Raw genomic sequence first — 19,292 nt, forward strand, 5'->3', positions numbered from 1 at the left:
GCATTTCTGTATAAATAATGTTTACTGAAATTTAAAAGCAACCCAAAGCTTTGATGATTACTTTAAACTTTAGGAACAATCAGATACATCTTCTTTTGACAAAAGTGGCAGTATGTAAATGATCATCTGTCTGTCTGTACTCAGTTGTGTCTGATTCTTTGCAATCTCATGGACTGCATGTAACCCACCAGGCTCCTCTGTCCATGGGATTTTCCAGGCAAGATTACTGGAGTGAGTTGCCATTTCCTGCTCGAGTAAATGATCATATTTTTCCTTTAGAGCCTCATTCTTATGGATATAACAGGTGTGTAAGGGTATCATCTAGTTCACAGGGTTCTTGTCAGAAGTAAATGAGCTAGTATCAAAGAAACCTTTCTAATGAGCCTGGATCATAGCTAACCTGAAGGGAAAGATCGTTGAATTCTTACATTGTCACTAGAGCTAGGCTTTCATCCTGGGTCTTATCAGAATCATTTCCAAGTCCTTTGCCTGGTACAGAGTGGGAGATTAAAGTAACCCTTTCAAATGTCTGTGGCATCGCTACAGAGAATCTTTGAACCCTTCTGTGAAGTTTTTCCCTGGCATTGACCTTGGCCATAGGCTGTCGTTTCTTTGTTGGTGTCTATTTTATTTCTGCCATATGTCTCCTCCTGTCTGTCTCCACTAACTCCCAATCTGTAGTCCTTCCAAATTTTCTTTCTATCACCTAGACTTGGCCAAAGAGTACTTTTCACTTCCTTTTCAGCAGCACAGGAAACTTTTATGATTTGTAAATGGAAGAGGGTGGTAGGTTTGCAAGATTGGTCTCCAGTAGGAGTTCTGAGATAGCCAGCCCAGAAAGGAGGACATGGAGTCAGAATGAAACAGGACAGATGGGGAACTGGGCTGGCAGTCACACTGGCGGGCAGCTACTGGGGACTGACACTGTCTGTCACAAGTGTGAAACTTCCCTCTTGTTCCGTTCGAAGAAACCTTAGGCTCAAAATGCTGATGGGTTGTTGTCTCACTTTGTGTGAAGTGTCAGACATGGGAAGTTCACCTCAGCTACAGAGACAAGTCGTGGGCAAGCGGGAAGATCTCCATGGCTTAATTGCGTCCTTCTCGAGCACCCTCTCTCATTCTCTCTGGTTGCGTCTCACTGTGTGTACTTCCACCGACTGCAAGCTAGGTTTCTGTCAGTCTGCTGTCTACTCAGTCACTCCATTGTGTCTGACTCCCTGCAGGCCCTGGACTGTAGCCCTTCAGGCTCCTCTGTCCATGGCTTTTTCCAGGCAGGATACTGGAGTAGGTTCCCATGTCCTACTCCAGGGGATGTTCCCGACCCAGGGGTCGAACCCGAGTCTCTTGCATCTCCTGCATTGGCAGGCAGATTCATTACCACTTAGCCACCTGGAAAGCCCTTCTCTCAGTAAAGAATTGCCGTTTGATGGATACTTGCTATGAGCCGGATACAGTACTGGGGGAGGTGGGGTGCATCTGCGGGGTATTCCTTCCCAGCAGGCTAGCTTGGCTGTGTTTACGTGCCAACAGGGTTCCAAGAGGGCAGGACTTGGAAGCTGCAAGGATTCTTGCAGTTTTGGCTTGGACTGAACGAATAACAACAGCAAAACGGTAACAGTGATAGCAGTAATGCAAATTGCTCTTCTTTGGGACAAATCTGTTTCTTGTCCATGGAATATGAAAAATGTTTATCATTCAAGATGATTTTAAAAATTATTTTCTAAGCAGTGTCTGTTGTTTTTCAGGCACACGCACTTGGAATGACATATTTTTGGAATACATCCTGCTGATTATAAGGAGGCAATATTTTTTTTTTCAGATACAGGTTTATCTGTATGTTTATCTGTATGATAAACTTATGCAAGTTTATCAGTGCCAATTTCTGTTTATCTTTAGTGTTACCACTTTAACGAGACCATTTAACATGTGATTAAAATCCAGTATGATCTTTCTTCAAGACAGGTATGATTTCAGAAATGTATCTACATTTTTTAGCTTTCTTTTGCCAGTAACAGGCACTGACCACATTATTTAAGAATCCAGACTTTGGAGTCAGCCAGACCTGGGGTCTAGCCTCATGCAACCTTGCTGAACTCATTTGCTTAGCTCCAAAATGAAAATGGTTTCTCCATGAAAATCTCTATGAAGATGAAATGAGAGAGTGTTTGTAAAGATGGGAATGCAAGGGGTGGGAGGCAGCTCCAGCAGTCAGAGAGGTATAGTCACTGTTGTTCCAGAAAATGTTCTAAAAACAGGCCTCAGTGGTGGCTTCTTGTAGCTGGAGATTTACGCTCACCTTCCACACTGAAGAAATCAGTGATTTACTTGCCTTTCATTGTCGTCACTCAGTTGATCCAGCCCTGAAATGCTTACAGCATGGGGCTCATGAATCATGGATCAACACAAATGTTAGCAAGCTAAGAGAGAGTTTAGCAGAAGCAGCCTGTGTCAAGATAAGGTCTCTGATTTAATGTGCAATTTCTGAAAACCAACCAGCATGTAACTGGCCTTAACCCTGCTGAGATAAGATCTCAGGATAGTTGTTTTGCAATTTTAGTAATTGGGGGAGGATAATGTCCGTAATTTCCAGTTAGTATTGATCTAACTACTGCTTTGGTCTAGGATGAAGCCCCTTTGTCTCTATCCACTTTTCTTAGCTATGATGTGCACAGTTTAGTTTAATTTTTTTTCCCTAATATTTATTTATTTATTTTGCTGCATCGGGTCTTAGTTGCAGCATGCATTATCTAGTTCCCTGACCAAGGATCGAACCCAGGTGCCCTGCATAGGGAACATGGAGTCAGCCATTGGCCCACCAGGGAAGTCCCCAGCGTTTAGTTTAAAGCTAGGCTCATTGATGTGCTGGGTCCACACTGGACAGTTTATTGGGCAGGAAACAGCCAGTGAGCTCTGGAGAGTTTCCTTCCATTCTGCTGGTTTGGCTTCTCTCTTGCTGTCTTTTTTAAAAAATGTTCATTATAGTTTTTTTTTTTTTTCTCCCCAGGTTGATTTATTTATATACTTTGGCTGTGCTGGGTCTTGGTTGCTGCACTCTGGCTTTTCTCTAGTTTCGGCGCGTGGGGGCTTCTCAGTGTGGTGGCTTCTCTTGTGGAGCACAGGCTCAGCAGCACGTGCACATCAAGAGTTGTGGCACAGGGGCTTAGTTGCTCCAAGGCAGGTGGGATCATTCTGGACCAGGTGTCAAACCCATGTCCCCTCCATTGGCAGGTGGATTTTCAACCACTGGACCACCAGGGAAGTCCTCTCGTTCTCTCTTTTTCCTCGCTTCTTTCATCTAGTCCAAGCTATGTCTTAAGTCAGAATTGCCATCTCATGAACACTTGCTGAGAACCAGACTGTGCTGGTGGGATTTTAACACACTCCAGGAGGAAAGAAAACCCCAGACTGGTCCACATGGCTACAATGTCCCAAGAGGACAATGAGTGGAAACTGCAAGCTTCTCACAGTTTAGGCTTGAAAGTCTCATAGTATCATTTCCACTGCGTTCTTTGGGTTCAAGCAAGTTGTCTGACTACACCCAGAGTCACGGAAGAAGGAGATGTCTCAAGATCTTTACATGGAGGGAGAGGATTATCATGACCATGTTGCATAACGACCTACTGGAGACTTAGAGATGCCAGCTACAATTTCCCCACGTGGGTGTATCACTTATGAACAGACATTTATCTAACGAATGTTAGCTGGCAAAGCATCTAGGATGTTAGGTTTTAGTTTTAAAACTTTTTCAGAAAGTTCAGCTCCATCTGCAAGTAGGTGATTAGCACATCCATAAAATTATCTAATTTTCAAACAAGTGTGGTGAAGAAGAACTTTTAGGACATTTCAGGCTGGTAACCTTATTAGAACCAGATGTAGACCTACAGTTGTCTTTAGAATCTTTTAGTCCAGTTTCTTCTCACCTTCTCTCATGGACTTTGCTTTTTTCCCAGTGTGACATCTGGGACCCACAGAGATTTTAGTCACATGTCCAAGGTCAGGTGGATATTTAGCGCAAGGACTTCAGCCTCTTTCTGTAACTCCACCATCCAGTTGAAAGAATTGGGACAAGAGGAGTATTTAAAAATGCCCACCCACCAAATGTTATCTTCCCAATTTTGTCTATACACAGATATGCTAGAATTCTTAAACACTTATCTTTGGTGGTGCTTGGTTTGCAAAATCCAGCCTTTCTTTAGCAAATTTGCAAGGTGTAAGTTCAAATGTCAGGGTTCTTCTCCCACCCCCCCCATTCCCCACTCCCACCCCAATGCCTTAACACAGTAGGCAGTTTTATAACATGTACCAGATCCTTAGATTCATTTGGGGAAGACTGTGAATTCAAACCCTTAAAAATGTTCTGACTTGAAGCTGGAGAAGAAATTGAGAAGGGACGCAACTGTGAAATCGTGGTGGTCCTGGTCTCTCTGGTCTGTTCATTGTCGCCTTGTAGTTGCTTGTGTCCACTCTACAGAGTCTGTGGAGTGGTATTCTTTGATTCCGGGGGAACTGCAAGCCTTTTCAAAGCTTTCATTTGGAGGGGCATTTACAATCATATTTAAAAGCATGTCACTTGGTCTTATTAAATGTATGCTTTTTGTCTCCGTGTAATAGGAGTAACACAGTAATAGTAACATAAGAGCTGAGAAGCAAATAGTTCAATAAAACCTACAGCAAAAAAGTCTCCTGAATTGGGCTTGTGGTCTCACAGGGGAGGGTCGGTTGGAAGCTGAAGGCCAGAATTTGTAGCAAATTCTGCAGGGTTATTTGTAAGAGGGTATCTGGTCTGTCCTGGTTGAGTAGAGTCCTCTGTGTTCCCTCAGAGAGGTCAAGCAGTTTGTTTTTAAGACCCAGAAGAGCAAAACATCTGCCTGTGATGGGACCATCGGCAAATGTGGTGAACCTGGCCGTCACAGCAATTGCTGTGTTTCAGCTCCGTGAAACTTTCAACTGTGATGGTGCGATTAGCGCTTCAGCAAAAGCTTGGGAACATGCCTCATCCACTTCCGTGGAGAGGCAGGAAAATAACTAAGTAGCTGCTTTCATTGAACATCATGGCAAGCCTTGTTGAGGTGTACACCTTTCATACAAAAAGCCCTAGATGAACTGCAGTGGAAAATAGGGGTTTGTGATAATTTTGAATGATGTGTGATTGCCTTGATTAGTGCCATAGTTACTAAGCATATAAGCACTTCTTTGTTTTAAAAGGGAACTTGATTTTTTTTTTCTTTTTTTACTATAACTGCCAGTTGCTCAATCTCTACCATCTTTTGTCGTTTCAAAGAAAAAAATTTCTACTTAATCTGTGCTTGTCAGTGATGGCAAGTTTTAAAAGTAGCTCAAGTTAAAAAGAAACAGAAACAAAACTCTTTAGAAGCTATCATTGGTCAAATGTTAGCAGTGGTTTTTTCCTTTCAGATAGGTATGAGACATTTTCTGCTTCTGTTTTGCATATTTGCATGTACCTTTAATGTTCCAGAAAGCTAGGCTTCCATATTATTTTGAGTTTATGAAATTATAATAACCTAGTGATAGCTATGGGGGTGATTGAGTGTGGAGGGGATAGATAGGTAACAGAAAAATGGCAAGCAGCATGAATTGTACATTCTTATTTTTTTAAATAATTTATTTGTGGTTGTCCTGGGTCTTCATTTCTGCATGGGATTTTCTCTTAATTGTGGTGACTGGGGCCACTCTCTAGTTGTGGTGCTTGGGCTTCTTACTGCGGCGGTCTCTCTTGCTGCAGAGGACAGGCTCTAGGGCCTGGGCATCAGTAGTTCAGCAGTGGACTCAGTAGCTGGGGCTTCCAGGCTCTAGAGCAAGGCTCAGTGGCTGTGGCGCACGGGCTTAGTTGCTTCTTGGCACGTGGGATCTTCCCGGAGATCAAACCTGTGTTCTTCTGCATTGGCAGGCGAATTCTTTACCTCTGAGATGCCAGCAAAGCCCATACATACTTATTTTTGACAATAGTCTAGTATACAGTTTCCTTGCTTTCCTCAATCCACATATAGAACTTCTCTTCCTGAAAACACTGGTCCAATTTTACCAGCTTCTTGTTTAAAGCTTTCTGTACCTGCCTCAGACAAAAAAACAAAGAGACAAAAACAACAACAAAAAAATCACACTCTGAGGCATGATTCTTTCTAAATTGGTCCAAATCATTCTTCCCAGGTCACCCTTATTTCTGTTACTCATGAATGGCTCACATCCCTAGGCTGGCAACATGCTATTTTTTTCTGTTTTGAATGCCCGGAGAATCCCCTCCTTCTCCCTCAGCTGGTAACATTCTGTTGATTCATGTAGACTTGTTGAGTTTTGAGATCATGCCCCAGGTGATGCTGACCGGGTCAGTTCCTCCTCTGCTTCCTGAGCCCTTGAGGGAGCCTTTTGTAAAGCATGACTCGTTCTGTGTTGGGAGTTTGTGTCTGCAAGTCTGCCTCTCTCCCGCGGATACAGTTTATCGCTGGAACTGTAGGCCAGTCAGGACTTGACACATACTGGCCCGCTGCCTAAATATTGCACAAGGCATTGAATGACCTGCAGTGGAATAGTTGAGCAGATCCCAAATGGTCTTTTCCTGGCACCCATGCCAACTGCGGAAGGATTGTGGAGAAGTAGAGACTATCATGACCAGGAAGCTGGAAAAAAAAAAAAAAGTCAACGGAAGCGTGTAAATGTCTCTTTGTGGTTGTTCACTCCCTCAGTCATGTCCAACTCTTTGTGACCCCATGGACCGCAGCACACCAGATTCCCTGTCCTTTACCGTCTCCTGGAGCTTGCTCAAACTCTCGTCCATTGAGTCAGTGATGCCATCCAACCATCTCATCCTCTGTTGTCCCCTTCTCCTCCTGCCTTCTACCTTTCCCAGCATCAGGGTCTTTTCTAATGAGTTGGCACTTTTGTCAGGTGACCAAAGTATTGGAGTAACCTCTAAAAATGAATGAGTGCTACCTGAGAATTGTTTTTCTTGTTGTTTTAATGAATTTTTTCTTAAAAAAATAAAACTCTACCATTATAAGTCATTTTCCAATGAGTCGGCTATTCGCGTCAGATGACCAAAATACTGGAGCTTCAGCTCCAGCATCAGTCCTTCCAGTGACTACTCAGGGTTGATTTCCGTTAAGATTGACTGGTTTGATCTCCTTGCTGTCCAAGAGACTTTCAGGAATCTTTTCACTGGACTCATTGGAAGAGTCCCCAATACTGGGAAAGTTTGAGGGCAGAAGGAGAAGAAGGCGTCAGAGGATGAGGCTGTGGATAGCATCACTGATGCAATAGACATGAACTTGGGCAAACTTTGGGAGATGGTGAGGAACAGGGAGGCCTGGTGTGCTGTAGTCCATGGGGTTGAAAAGAGAGATGACTGAGTGACTGAACAGCAACAACCATTATAAGTCATTTTTTCTTCTCTATTTTCCTGTGGAATGTTATTTTCCATTATGAAAGTAAAAATACTTGAGAATTTTGAAACTTTAAAATCTAATCAAAGCATTTTCTCATTTTACCTAGTTACTCAGATTTTTTGTCCTATAAAGTGGGGATAATGTCCTTGCTTTTCCTAATTTATCTTGAGAGAGACAGAATGGAAATATTTGATCTCCAAATTTTCTGTGTAGATGAAGAACTCAGTTTATTGGACTTTTTGTTAGAAACCAGCTTGTGCTTCTAGAATCTTCTAATGTTATTTGGCTGATCAACTAGACATATGAGTATTTTACCTCATGTGCCTCCTTTAGCTTCTTATACTCTCCAGAGACCTAGTCAGTCCTGCCCCCGACCCTATGATGAACTGAGCCCGTCATGGGGAATTTATCTTACTTTACGTTTGAACATTTGGGTAGAAAGCTTGGGGTATTGAACCTTGTGGGTTATGAAATGGTTTTAGGTATCTAATGAGCCACACCACAAGTCTACACAGATGGAGAATTTTATTAGCCCATTTTCTAGGAGACGTAGTTGCTGCTTGCTTTTGAACGGAACCAAACACAAACAGTTTCCAAATTGCATTGCATACAACCCCCAGCTTATAGACTCTTGATTTATAAATGTCTCTCTTTCACTGGCGTGGCTCCCAAGGAATCCCCTTCCCAGCTTTGGTTGAATGTGCTTTTAATTTTGGCATGAATTGTCTGTGTTGACAATAATAAAACATAACAGTAATTTGAACCTCTATTGAATGTGCGTGCCAGCCCCTCTGCCAAGTGTTTTGCAGGCAGGGTTTATTTCATTCTCACTACAGTGCTCTTACAATGACTGATTTTAGCTGAGGAAGCCAGGGCAGCGAGGAGGGAAGTAACTGCCCCCAGTTGTCCGGCCGCCGTTTGCAGACACGGACTTTTTGTGGAGTTTCCATGTATGTCTGCTATTGATCTTTGCTTTCAGGCTCAGGCATCTTGCCTGAAGATCATGTTCGCTTGAGAATATCCACTGTGTAGCCATTTCTGCTTTTCCTCTCACCTCATGATGTAAAGAAAGAGAAAATGATACCAGGCAGTATTTTTGATAATAACAAGCAGATGTATTTTCATCAAGTAGTTCTCCTTGGTGAAGAATAACAGGTGTGCTTCACGGACTCTGATGCTGTGATTTTTACCTGGGGCAGCTGAGCTGGGTTGTGTTCCATCTTGTTCTTGGACGTGTTGCTACAGCCTCTTAACTGCACAAGGTATGTACCTGTTAATCACCTCTCCTTTGACATGAAGGCTGTGCTATATTAGGACCTGGAAAATGTAGGCATTTTTAGCAACCTCAAATGTTAATGACCCTTATCGGCCAAGACACCTCAAAACCACAGGTCACCAACTCAGAAACATCCTAGGGTGAAACAACTGGGAAAACTCAAACATCATATAAAGGTAATCTCTTTGAGCCTGCGAGGCCCTTGAGTAGTGGCTTCTTAAGAACAGAGGTTGCTGGCTGCAATCTCAAATGTTCTCCCAGCCCTAGCACGTGTTGTGAGTGGAGTACAGGGTGGGAGCTGAGGTGGTTGCCCTGCAGGAGGGTGGGGCTGGGGCAGAAGGGGTGCGGAGGTGGGGCTGGGGGAAACGACAAAGTCATCAGGTCTTTCAGGAGAAGTTGGAAATGTGGAATTTTAGAGGAAATCTCCCAATTTTCAAAAATTGAAACCAGTTCAACCATTTGAAAAAATCGGGGCAGGGGGAGGTGAGGGGGCCCAACCAGCATGCCTGTGGGCCAGAATCAGCTTGCAGGAACCCAACTTGTGACCACTGGTTTAAGGCATGTTGATAAATGAATTTATGGGTAGTTGACTAGATGGAATCTGAGAAAGATTTATCTTTTAGGTAAGAAGGAAGTCACTTAGGCATTATTGCTTAAGAGTTGTTGAGTTGCAAAATATTGGAAACTTGGCCGTCTTGGGGCACTGGTGGAGAGCCATCAGGGATGAGGCTGATATTTTGTGAAGAGCTGCAGGGGTTCAGGGTGGTTCTAGTGTTTGGATGGGTCATGTGTGTGGGGCTATAGAAACATGTTCTCTAATGAACAAGTTTTTGGTTCCTGTGTCCCAGTTACATGAAATTATAACTGATTTCAAAGAGGATCAGTAGTAGGCACGGGGACTGTGGACTGAGGTCTTGTTTCTGTATTATCTTATTTATCAAATAAGTTTCAGGCAAAGAAGCAGAACCATGGTGACTGTTATGGGATGAAGGAGTTTTTTTTTTTTTTTTTTAAATAGAAATTGGCCGTTTCTTGAATATCAGAGAAGTGAAGGCCTTGAGGGATGGCAGGGGAGACAGAGGATTTAAAGAAGGTTCTACTTGGTCTTAAAAAGGGATCATAGCCAGGAAGCCCATGAGAGTTCTCTAAAAATTGTTGTGGTTGCCACCTCTGTGGTCTGCAGTCAAGTGTCTAGTGGTACTCAGTAGGGCAAATTGATTGGGAAGACAAAGGTATGAGGGCATAAGCAAGGACATGCTGGGCCCCACCAGGCACCTTCCATCTGTCCATTGACCCTCTGAGAATCATGGACTGAATTTCACTTCTACTTTCCAAATCTTATACAGGGTCCTCATATGGCCAGCTATTACTGGAGCATAGTGGGAAGGGTTTTCTATCAAATTAGGGCTCCCAGCTAACCAAGTTGACCCATGTACCATCAGCATCCCCTGTGACTAGGAATGACTCCATCCTCAGAAGTGTGTACTGAGGACTGCTGAATTCTCTCCTTTGTCCTTAAAAGACTTTTTGCTCTGAAACAAGGAACTGAAATAGAAGATTTAGGGACTCCTGCTTTGGGCAGGCCAAAGGAGGTGCTTTTCTGTTTAGGATCCTTCCAGCATTTTATGAGTCACTCTTATGTATATTAAGGTCAATTGTTTGATCTGATCTTCCTGGAAAACTTGAGTCTGGTGGGTTGGAGGAAAGAGGTGGTGTCCGGGAGAAGCAAATGTAGAGATATAGAGAAGCGGAGGGGAGAAGGGAACTCTGAAGGTTAGGTTGAAGGAAGCTGAATTCAATTTTGCTTTGGTCCAACACACATAAATTTGCTACCTTATAGTTTTGTCTGCCACCCATCAGTATCTATTTCTATTCATTCTGATCCATGTCCATACACTTATCTATGTATTTATTTATCTGAATTTGTTTGCAGTATAATCTGTATCCTGCTATAAACACATACATCAAAAAACTTTTCAGTGGAGACTTTTATGGGTCTTTGACTATCTTATGTTGAAAGAATTTTGTATCAATTAGATACAATAATCCTCTTCAGAGAGAAATTTCAGTTCTATAAATTCTCACACAAAATAAGCTCAAAACAGTCTTAGATGTCAGCCTCTTTTCAACCTTTCTGTGAGATAATTGTTTTCTCTCCATTTGAGGAGATGCAAGGATAAATGAGAACTCCAGCTTCCTAATTTGTCTGCCCTTTGTCTGACTACAGAGTTGTTACAGAATTACATACTTGCAGTTGAGGGAAGCATGTTTGTGGGTTTATGGCTGAAGTTGGCAGTTTTTGCCAAAGTGTGGGCTGCTTTTAGGTGATACTTCAGCTTCTTATTGAAAAATTGGCTACTTCTTCTTGACTGGTAGGCAGCCTGACTGCTGAACAAGATAAGGGAAATTACTTTCAATCCTTAGAACGTTAATTTGGAAGTTACCTAGTGCACAGCAGCCAGTTTTCCCTCCTTATTTCTTCCCGCTGCAACCAGGTTTTTCCTTATCACCTACTTTCAATTTGGTAGGTGCCTTTTCATCAGTTTTGCTTGCTGCAAAAATGACCAAACTCCATCTTTCCTTCTGACGTTAGATGTTCTGGTGTGTATTGATGTCTGTGTGTATGTGGGAGAGGGGAGGGTTGTGTGATGTAGAAGTGTAGAGAGATGTGCTATCTTCAAGGAACATTCTCCCCAAACAGCTAAGCATTCTGAGTAGAGACAGTGGTTTGCTCAGGTGCAGATCATTTTAGAATATTTTAAGAGAGCAGTGAATTCCTCTACGTTCTGGGCACCGACCTGGGTACTTGGCCCTCTTAGGTACTCAGTGGGAAGGTTGCCTAATTGTCATGGCCCAGGTACGGAACAAAAGAATGGAAGTTGAACAGTCGTGAATTCGACTCATCACATTCATTAATTTATCATGTATTTATTGAGCATCTGTTCTGTGCCTTAGGAATTGAGCTGAGTGCTGAAAGGTTTAGTGGTGAGCAGAGCTTACACTGCAGCTAGGGAACAGACAGTCATGAAATGATTATACAAATAAATACATACACTCATTACTATGGTAAATGCTCTGGGGAGGAGGTGGTTAGGTGTTGCAGTGGGAGCACAAATTGGGAGTGTAAGCACAGAGGTTGTTTAGAGAAGGCAGGGCTTTGGAGTGGAGATAAACTCGGGGAATAGACTAGTCTATCTGCCGTGTCTGCATTAAGCCATCCTGTAGCTGTGGTCAGATGTGCTGTGGTCAGAAAAAAGAGTGTGCTTGAGGATATTTTTGCTTCAGATCCCAAGCCCCATTTGGAAGAAACTAGGTTGCACCTCTGGGGCTTCCCTGGTGGCTCAGCGGTAAAATTGGCCTGCAAATGCAGCAGACTTGGGCTCCAGCCCTGAGTCAGGAAGGTCCTCTGGAGAAGGAAATGGCACTCTACTCCAGTATCCTTGCCTGGGAAATCCCATGGACAGAGGAGCCTGGTGGGTCACAGTCCACGGGGTCGCAAAGTGTTGAACACGACTTAGCGATTAAACAACCACAGAAGTTGTCCCTCCAGCGCTCTCTGGTCCCAGGCATAGCTGACTTGTCATCTGAGCAGTGTGCTTGTCCAGGCTGACACAGTCAGCCTTCTGAGCTCTCCAGCCACATCTGCCAAGCCCACCAGTTGCTTTGTTCCCAGGCAAGGTAGGAAACTCACACAGACATCTTCTCCAGGCTCTCTTCTCTAGTAGAGCTCTTTCATAATCTGTCCTGTCCTGGCTTTTCTTTCTTTCTTCTTTTTTTTTTTTTTTTCTTTCTTTTTTTTTTTTTCTGATTCCATCAATGTTGAGTCAGGTGCCTATCCTCTCTTTGTGGAAAGCTTACTGTTTATTTGGACCAGACTGACCACTCCAGGCTCCCTTCCCGACTTCCTGGTAGATGCTCTGTTGTTCAGTTGCTCAATAATGTCAGACTCTTTGCGACCCCATGGACTGTAGCATGCCAGGCTCCTCTGTCTTCCACTATCTCCCAGAGTTTGCTCAAACTCATGTCCATTGAGTCGGTGATGCCATCCAACCATCTCATCCTCTGTTGCCCCTTCTCCTCCTGCCTTCAGTCTTTCCCAGCATCGAGGTCTTTTCCAGTGTGTCGGCTCTTGGCATCAGGTGGCCAAAGTATTGGAGCTTCAGCATCAGTCCTTCCAATGAATATTCAGGGTTGATTTCCTTTAGGATTGACGTGCTGATGCTCACCCAGGCTCAAATCACACACGTTTCTTCTTCACCTGGGGCCAGCTGCTTCTCTTTCAAACACTCCCTTTTTAGACTTGCCTGCACATGTGCTGGTACAAGGGGTGGATACTAGGGGCTGGGTAAGTTGGGGAGGGGAGGTGTGGGGTAAGTAAATCAGTTACACGGAGCATTTATCACAGCCCTCATTGGAGCTAGATGGATTTCACTAAATCCATTCATTTCCTTCTTGCTGCTGAGTGAATAATCAGGTGACTCAGAGATTCAGAGAAAGCTACAGGTTCAAAGGTTGCAACACGTTCTCACTGGTTCTGTCCTGTTAGACCTGGGAAAGAAGCTTCCATTTGGGTGTGTTTTTAGGCACAATGTGTCAACACTTCTGAGACTTATATTAAATTTTTTTTTTCTTTCCTCCAGAGAAGACATGGTTTATAAAACCATGAGAAGCACTCTGTTAGATCCTCTTTTTGTTTACTGTCTGCCTTCGAAGTGGTTGAGTGATCACTCAAGGTAAAAATCAGTCTAGAGGAATTTGGCACAAATAACAGGAATTCTGTGGTGGCTCAGATGGTAAAGAATATGCCTGCAATGCAGGAGACCCAGGTTCAATTCCTGGGTTAGGAAGATCCCCTGGAGAAGGAAATTGCAACTCATTCCAGTATTCTTGCCTGGAGAATCCTATGGATGGAGGAGCCTGGCGGGCTACAGTCCATGGGGTCGCAAAGAGTCAGGCACTACTGAGGCACCGAAACTTTCACTTTTTCTGTTTAAAGGCGTGATGGGGAAGCTTAGTCATTGTTTAACGATAGATATTCATATTACCAGTAATCTTATCCCATATTTATTGAGTACTTATACACTGGGTACAAGGTTATGATTGTATGTAGTCATCATCATTTAATCTTTACAACAGCCCTAGGAAGGAAGTCATGTTACCTTGATTTTATTCATCAGGAAAGTGACATAAGGTTAAATGATTGCTAAGGGATGGGTCCCAGAGAAGGCAATGGCACCCCACTCCAGTACTCCTGCCTGGAAAATCCCATGGATGGAGGAACCTGGTAGGCTGCAGTCCATGGGGTCGCTGAGGGTCGGACACGACTGAGCAACTTCACTTTCATTTTTCACTTTCGTGCATTGGAGAAGGAAATGGCAACCCACTGCAGTGTTCTTGCCTGGAGAATCCCAGGAACGGGGAGCCTGGTGGGTTGCCGTCTTTGGGGTCACACAGAATCAGACATGACTGAAGTGACTTAGCAGCAGCAGCAAGGGATGGGTCCAAATGACAAGACACACCATCTTCCTGGAAGAACATGTTTCTAGCTATTTCTGCAACATGTGCTCAGTAAGAGAGCATGGTTTGTTTTCTCATTTCCATTTCTGTATGCTGGAAAGAGGGTTCAAGATTTAACACAGTTTTATGATCTGGCAAAGTGTTTCTCTGGATGTGAATGAATTTAAAAGAGAATGGCAGGACTTCCTGGTGGCCCAGTGGTTAAGAATCTGCCTTCCAGTATAGGGGATGCAGGTTCCATTCCTGGTCGGGGAACTAAGATCCCACATGCCAAGGGGCAACTAAGCCTGCTCACTGCAACCAGAGAAAGCCCGGGCATCACAATGAAGAGGCAGCATTTTGTAGCTAAGACCCAATGCAGCCAAATAAATAAGTGGGCGGGGGGAGGGGGGAAGAGAATGGCAACTTGTATGGATGTTCACAGCAACTATTTGTAGTAACTCTCAACTAATCACAACTCAAATATCCTTCAACATCTGGATGGAGAGACTGTGACATAGTCATACAATGGGATAATATCCAGCAATGGGAGGGAATGAACTATTCATACACACTAACATGGATGTGTCTCAAAATATTATGCTGAATGAAAGAAGCTGGGGGGCGGGGAGAACAGTGTATGTGCCATGTGATGCCATTTAAAATTCCAGGAAATGCAAGTTAAGTTACAAGGACAAAAAATAAATCAGTGGTTGCCTGGGAGTGTCTGGGACTGATGGTAAAGCAGAGGACCAGGAAGAAACTTTCAAGGGTGATGGCTAGATCATTAACTTGATTTTGGAGTTGCTTTCATGACAATGTATATGTCAAACTCTCCAAAGTGTACAGTTTAAATATGGGGAGTTTATGGTGTGTCAATTATACCTCCATAAAGCTGTGAAAAATATATGCAGCAGGAGAATGCAAAGAGAATGGGTGTAGATATGTGTGAGGGAAATAAAAACGTGGTGGAAACCTCATTCATGGAGTGGCTGCTGAACCCCAGTGAGGTCATTATCGTCAGGCCAATCCTCCAGTGGGTGGATTTTGAACATTCTACCAGGTATTTTGGGAGAATTGCAGGTGTGTGTGAGACACACGGTTGCCTGAGCCTGGTGATGGGACCTCTTCAGAGAGAGCTCAGCCTTGTCCATCAGTTGGGTGTGGATCTGATTCTGGGCTCTTCTGCTTCTTTAGGATGGAGCCTTTGAACTTCCTTAACTTCTCTAAACTTCAGTTTTAGTTGTGGAGAAAACAGAGGACAGTATCTTTACTTCAGGTTTGCCTTTTGTGAACCTAAACATGTATCATGTGTTTGGCCAAAGTCTGGGTCCCATGGTAGGAATGCAATGGCAGTGATCATGATTATTAACCCCGTGAGCTGGTGGTACACTGTAACTTCGAAACCGGAGGTGCAAATTCTAGGGGAAGGAAATAGTTACTGTGGGCTGGTCTTCTCAGGCAAAACCTCACTTGAAATAGCTTCTGTTGGGAATTCCTTGGCGGTCCAGTGGTTAGGACTCCAAGCTTCCACTGCAGGAGGCTCGGGTTTGATCCCTGGTCTGGGAACTCAGATCTCACAGGCTGTACGGAAAAGAAATAGCTTTTGAAGGCTGTACAGGAGTTAGACAGATGGCAATAGCTGAGTAAAAATGCAGAGGTGACCCGGCATAAATAAGTTTTGATGAGGGGGGTAGGTGGGAAGAGCAAGAGAGAAAGACTCTTGTTAGGAAAGATGGTTTCCTAGCTAGTTTTGGATGCAAATAGCATGTAGACTTGGGGAGAAGGCAATGGCACCCCACTCCAGTACTCTTGCCTGGAAAATCCCATGGACGGAGGAGCCTGGTAGGCTGCAGTCCATGTGGTTGTTAAGAGTCGGACACGACTGAGCGACTTCACTTTCACTTTTCACTGTCATGCATTGGAGGAGGAAATGGCAACCCACTCCAGTGTTCTTGTCTGGAGAATCCCAGGGAGGCAGGGCCTGGTGGGCTGCTGTCTATGGGGTCGCACAGAGTCGGACATGACTGAAGCGACTTAGCAGCCGCAGCAGCATGTAGACTTGAAAGTGAGGGTGAAGAGAAGGAACGTGGGTGAGAAAGGTCTGTGTCATGTGGGTTCTTATCTGATCATTCTGCGTTACTGGCATTTTGGTCTGGATAGTTCTTTGTCGTTGGAGCTGCCCTGTACACTGTAGGCTGTTTAGCAGCATCCCTGGTCTCTACGCACTAGATGCTAATAGCACTCTGGCACCTACCCAGTCAAGACAATCCCAAGCATCTCCAGACTCTCAAGTGTCCCTGGGGGCACTGAGGATGTGTAGTGGTTAGACCAAGCTTCATGAAGATGATATTTTCTTTTTCATGTTGGGAGGGAGAAAGGATTGGAGCTTATACAGTAATAGAATAAACCATCCTAGCTGTAGAGGCTTATTTTAGCAGAAGTGGAACAGTTCAGAGCATTGATCAGGCGTCAGAACTGATTCGGATCCCAGCTCCATCATTTACAAGCCGCGTAGCCTTTGGCAAATATCCTATTTGTACTTCAGTTCCCTTACCTGTGAAATGGGGACAGTCGTGGTACCTTCCAGTAGAGTTGTTGTGAGAATAAATAAATTGTAACGGAAACCATGAATTATTTGCTTGAAGAAAACAGCCTAGCGCTTCTTCCTTTATTCAAAAGACTTTGAAAAGCACCTATGGGAAGACAGTGTGTCTTCCTGTCTCCAGGCTTCTTGAATTGATTTTTAAAGTATCCATCTCTTGAAAAGACCAGTTAAAAATTTAGTCTGAAAAGAAAGCATTGAAAGATAAATGTGGAAACCAGTACTTTGTCTCCACGGTGATTCTTTCTCCCCGAGCCCACGGAGAGATCCTTGTGTTACTTCGTAGGGGCCAGGTGTCCTTCAGCAGAGCAGAAAATGATGTCTAAGGCATGCAGTGGCTGTCATTGAGGTGAGTGGCTGTGTGCTAGAGAGAACTTCTGCGAGTGGCCTTGGCCTCAGGGAAATCTCGGAACTGGGAAGCCCTTCGCAGACACAGAAGCAAAACCACGAAAGGGCTCCATTCCAATGGGATTTTTCAATGACACTGGAGACCTGGAATGATGGCCAGATTGCCTCCTCAGACCATTTCCCAACCCGGGCCTTCTGCTGCTTTTAAAACTTAGGAAATGCTATTAGGGATGTGTCAGGCTTCAACAAATGAGAACTTCCTCCCCGCCACCTCAGTGAAGCCAGAGCAGTATAGAGCCTGGCAGAATGACGGATGCAGTGGCTTATCAAGGTCATGAGTGGCAGCTGGCCCCATTGTAGCCTGCTTTCAAAGAAGGCTCCCCCAGCACTGCTCGAGTCCAGGGTTCTGGCGCACATTCCTCACATTCCAGACACAGAGGAGGTACCCTCCTGCTGGAGTGATGTCCCCTGGGGCAAAGGCAGATTATTTTTAAGCTCTTGTGTAGCCTTCACTACAGACAGATGGGCATCCTTTGTCCTAAATAGAGGCTATTTGATAACATTTTGCTTCTTGTTATTAACTTTATGTACTCATCTCATGAATCTAAACTGTTTTGGGGACAGCGTTTGAATTATTCCAAAACAAAGGGAGAATCGTTCGGCCCAGTATTTCTTTCCTTTGGAGAGGTGAATATTAAGTAGGGTTTAAAGATTTTTTTTTAACCTCAAAAAGTTGAAGCTAGTTCTGGGGCTTAACATATATCATTCTGTGAGTACGTTGCTTCTGTAAGTCCAGTTGTCCTAAAAGTATGCAAACTCTTCCCAATAATTCAGGTTCATTTGATGTGTGTGTTTACTTTATTGGGGTTAGGGTTGAACTGAAGGAGAAAAACTATAGAAATACAAGCAACCCCAAAAGAAGAAAAAAACTGAATAGCGGATAATGCAGTGTCAGTGGCTGGGAGTTTTCTACATTCTTTCTTTGTACTGTGGTGAAGACTCTTGATTCGTCCTCAAGTGGGAATGGGGTTTTCAGCAACATTTTATTTCCATCAAAGCTCAATGTTTGTCCCTGTCTTGCTGTTCAGACTTATTGATTGAAATTAAAAAAGTGCAAAAATTAAAAAAAGAATCCCAAGTAGGAGGAGGGAATGTCCCAAGGATTTTTTTTTTGGATAGTCTTTCCTAAACATTTCAAAACTGATTGACAAAGATTAAAAGTTGACCATATTTCCTACTGGCTAATGTTTTGTGGTACCTGAGGTCTCTGAGGTCAGAGTCGTCGTCTTAATCATGTTGTTGTTTAAGTTGCTCAGCCGTGTCCAACTCTTTGTGATCCCATGGACTGTACTCCGCTGGGCTCCCCTGAGCATGGAGTTTCCCAGGCAAGAACACTGGAATGGGTTGCCATTTCCTCCTCTACCAACCCATTTGATCTTCCCATTTGCCATTTGATCTTCCCATCCCAGGGATCAAACCTACATCTCCTGCATTGGCAGGTGTATTCCTTAATCATGCTCACTTGCAAATCCTTTTCCCATTTTTTTGTAATTAAAACTTTTTATTGGCATTTGATTTACAATGTTGTGTTTTTGGTGTACAGCACAGTGAATCAGTTATACATAGACATATGTCTTTTCTTTTTTAGATTCTTCCCCCCCTTTTATCCCCCTACTCTTAAAGGTTTGATGATGTTAGGGGTTAGTTAACCTGATTCACATATGACCTCGTTCTAGAAAGACACTGAAGGGGCAGACGCTCCTGGTTTTTAAGTCTTTTTTTCCTCTGTTCTCCTCAAAGTTGCTTCTGACACTTAGAAATGCCCCCATCCCCTAGCAAGCATTTACTTTTCAGGAAGCATGCGGTATGGTAACCACCTTTCCAAAGGCCAAGGGCAAGGCCGGGTTTGACTTCAAAACGTGGTTACATTTACACTTTCTGTTGGGAATGCCTAGCAGAATATAACAGGCCAGCCATGTGGAGAAATAAAGCCAGAAGAGACAGTATATTTTTAGGAGCAATTTAGAGTATAATTGATCTTCCTGATAACTGCTAGTGTAGTGTTTATAGCTGACTAGGTTTACCCACAGCAACTAGCCAGAACTCTGTGTTTGGAAAAATCATGGGAGAAAATACACTGATTAGTTGGTAAGTTAACTCCACACTC

The 19,292-nt window shown here is 43.7% G+C and overlaps 1 protein-coding gene and 1 long non-coding RNA gene across 2 annotated transcripts in view; both read left to right on the forward strand.

Annotated features, from left to right (window-relative positions):
• The window catches only part of EXT1 (exostosin glycosyltransferase 1), a 316,389-nt gene that overhangs the window by 42,933 nt on the left and 254,164 nt on the right, over positions 1–19,292 (forward strand). The gene's annotated exons all lie outside the window — the stretch shown is intronic.
• Positions 1,831–19,292, forward strand: part of LOC129626859 (uncharacterized) — a 56,144-nt gene continuing 38,682 nt past the window's right edge. Inside the window, exon 1 of the long non-coding RNA XR_008702263.1 lies at positions 1,831–8,662. This is a non-coding gene — a long non-coding RNA (uncharacterized LOC129626859). The remainder of the gene's footprint in view (positions 8,663–19,292) is intronic.

Source organism: Bubalus kerabau, chromosome 14 (assembly GCF_029407905.1).
Source record: "Bubalus kerabau isolate K-KA32 ecotype Philippines breed swamp buffalo chromosome 14, PCC_UOA_SB_1v2, whole genome shotgun sequence".
Classification (NCBI taxonomy): domain Eukaryota; kingdom Metazoa; phylum Chordata; class Mammalia; order Artiodactyla; family Bovidae; genus Bubalus; species Bubalus kerabau.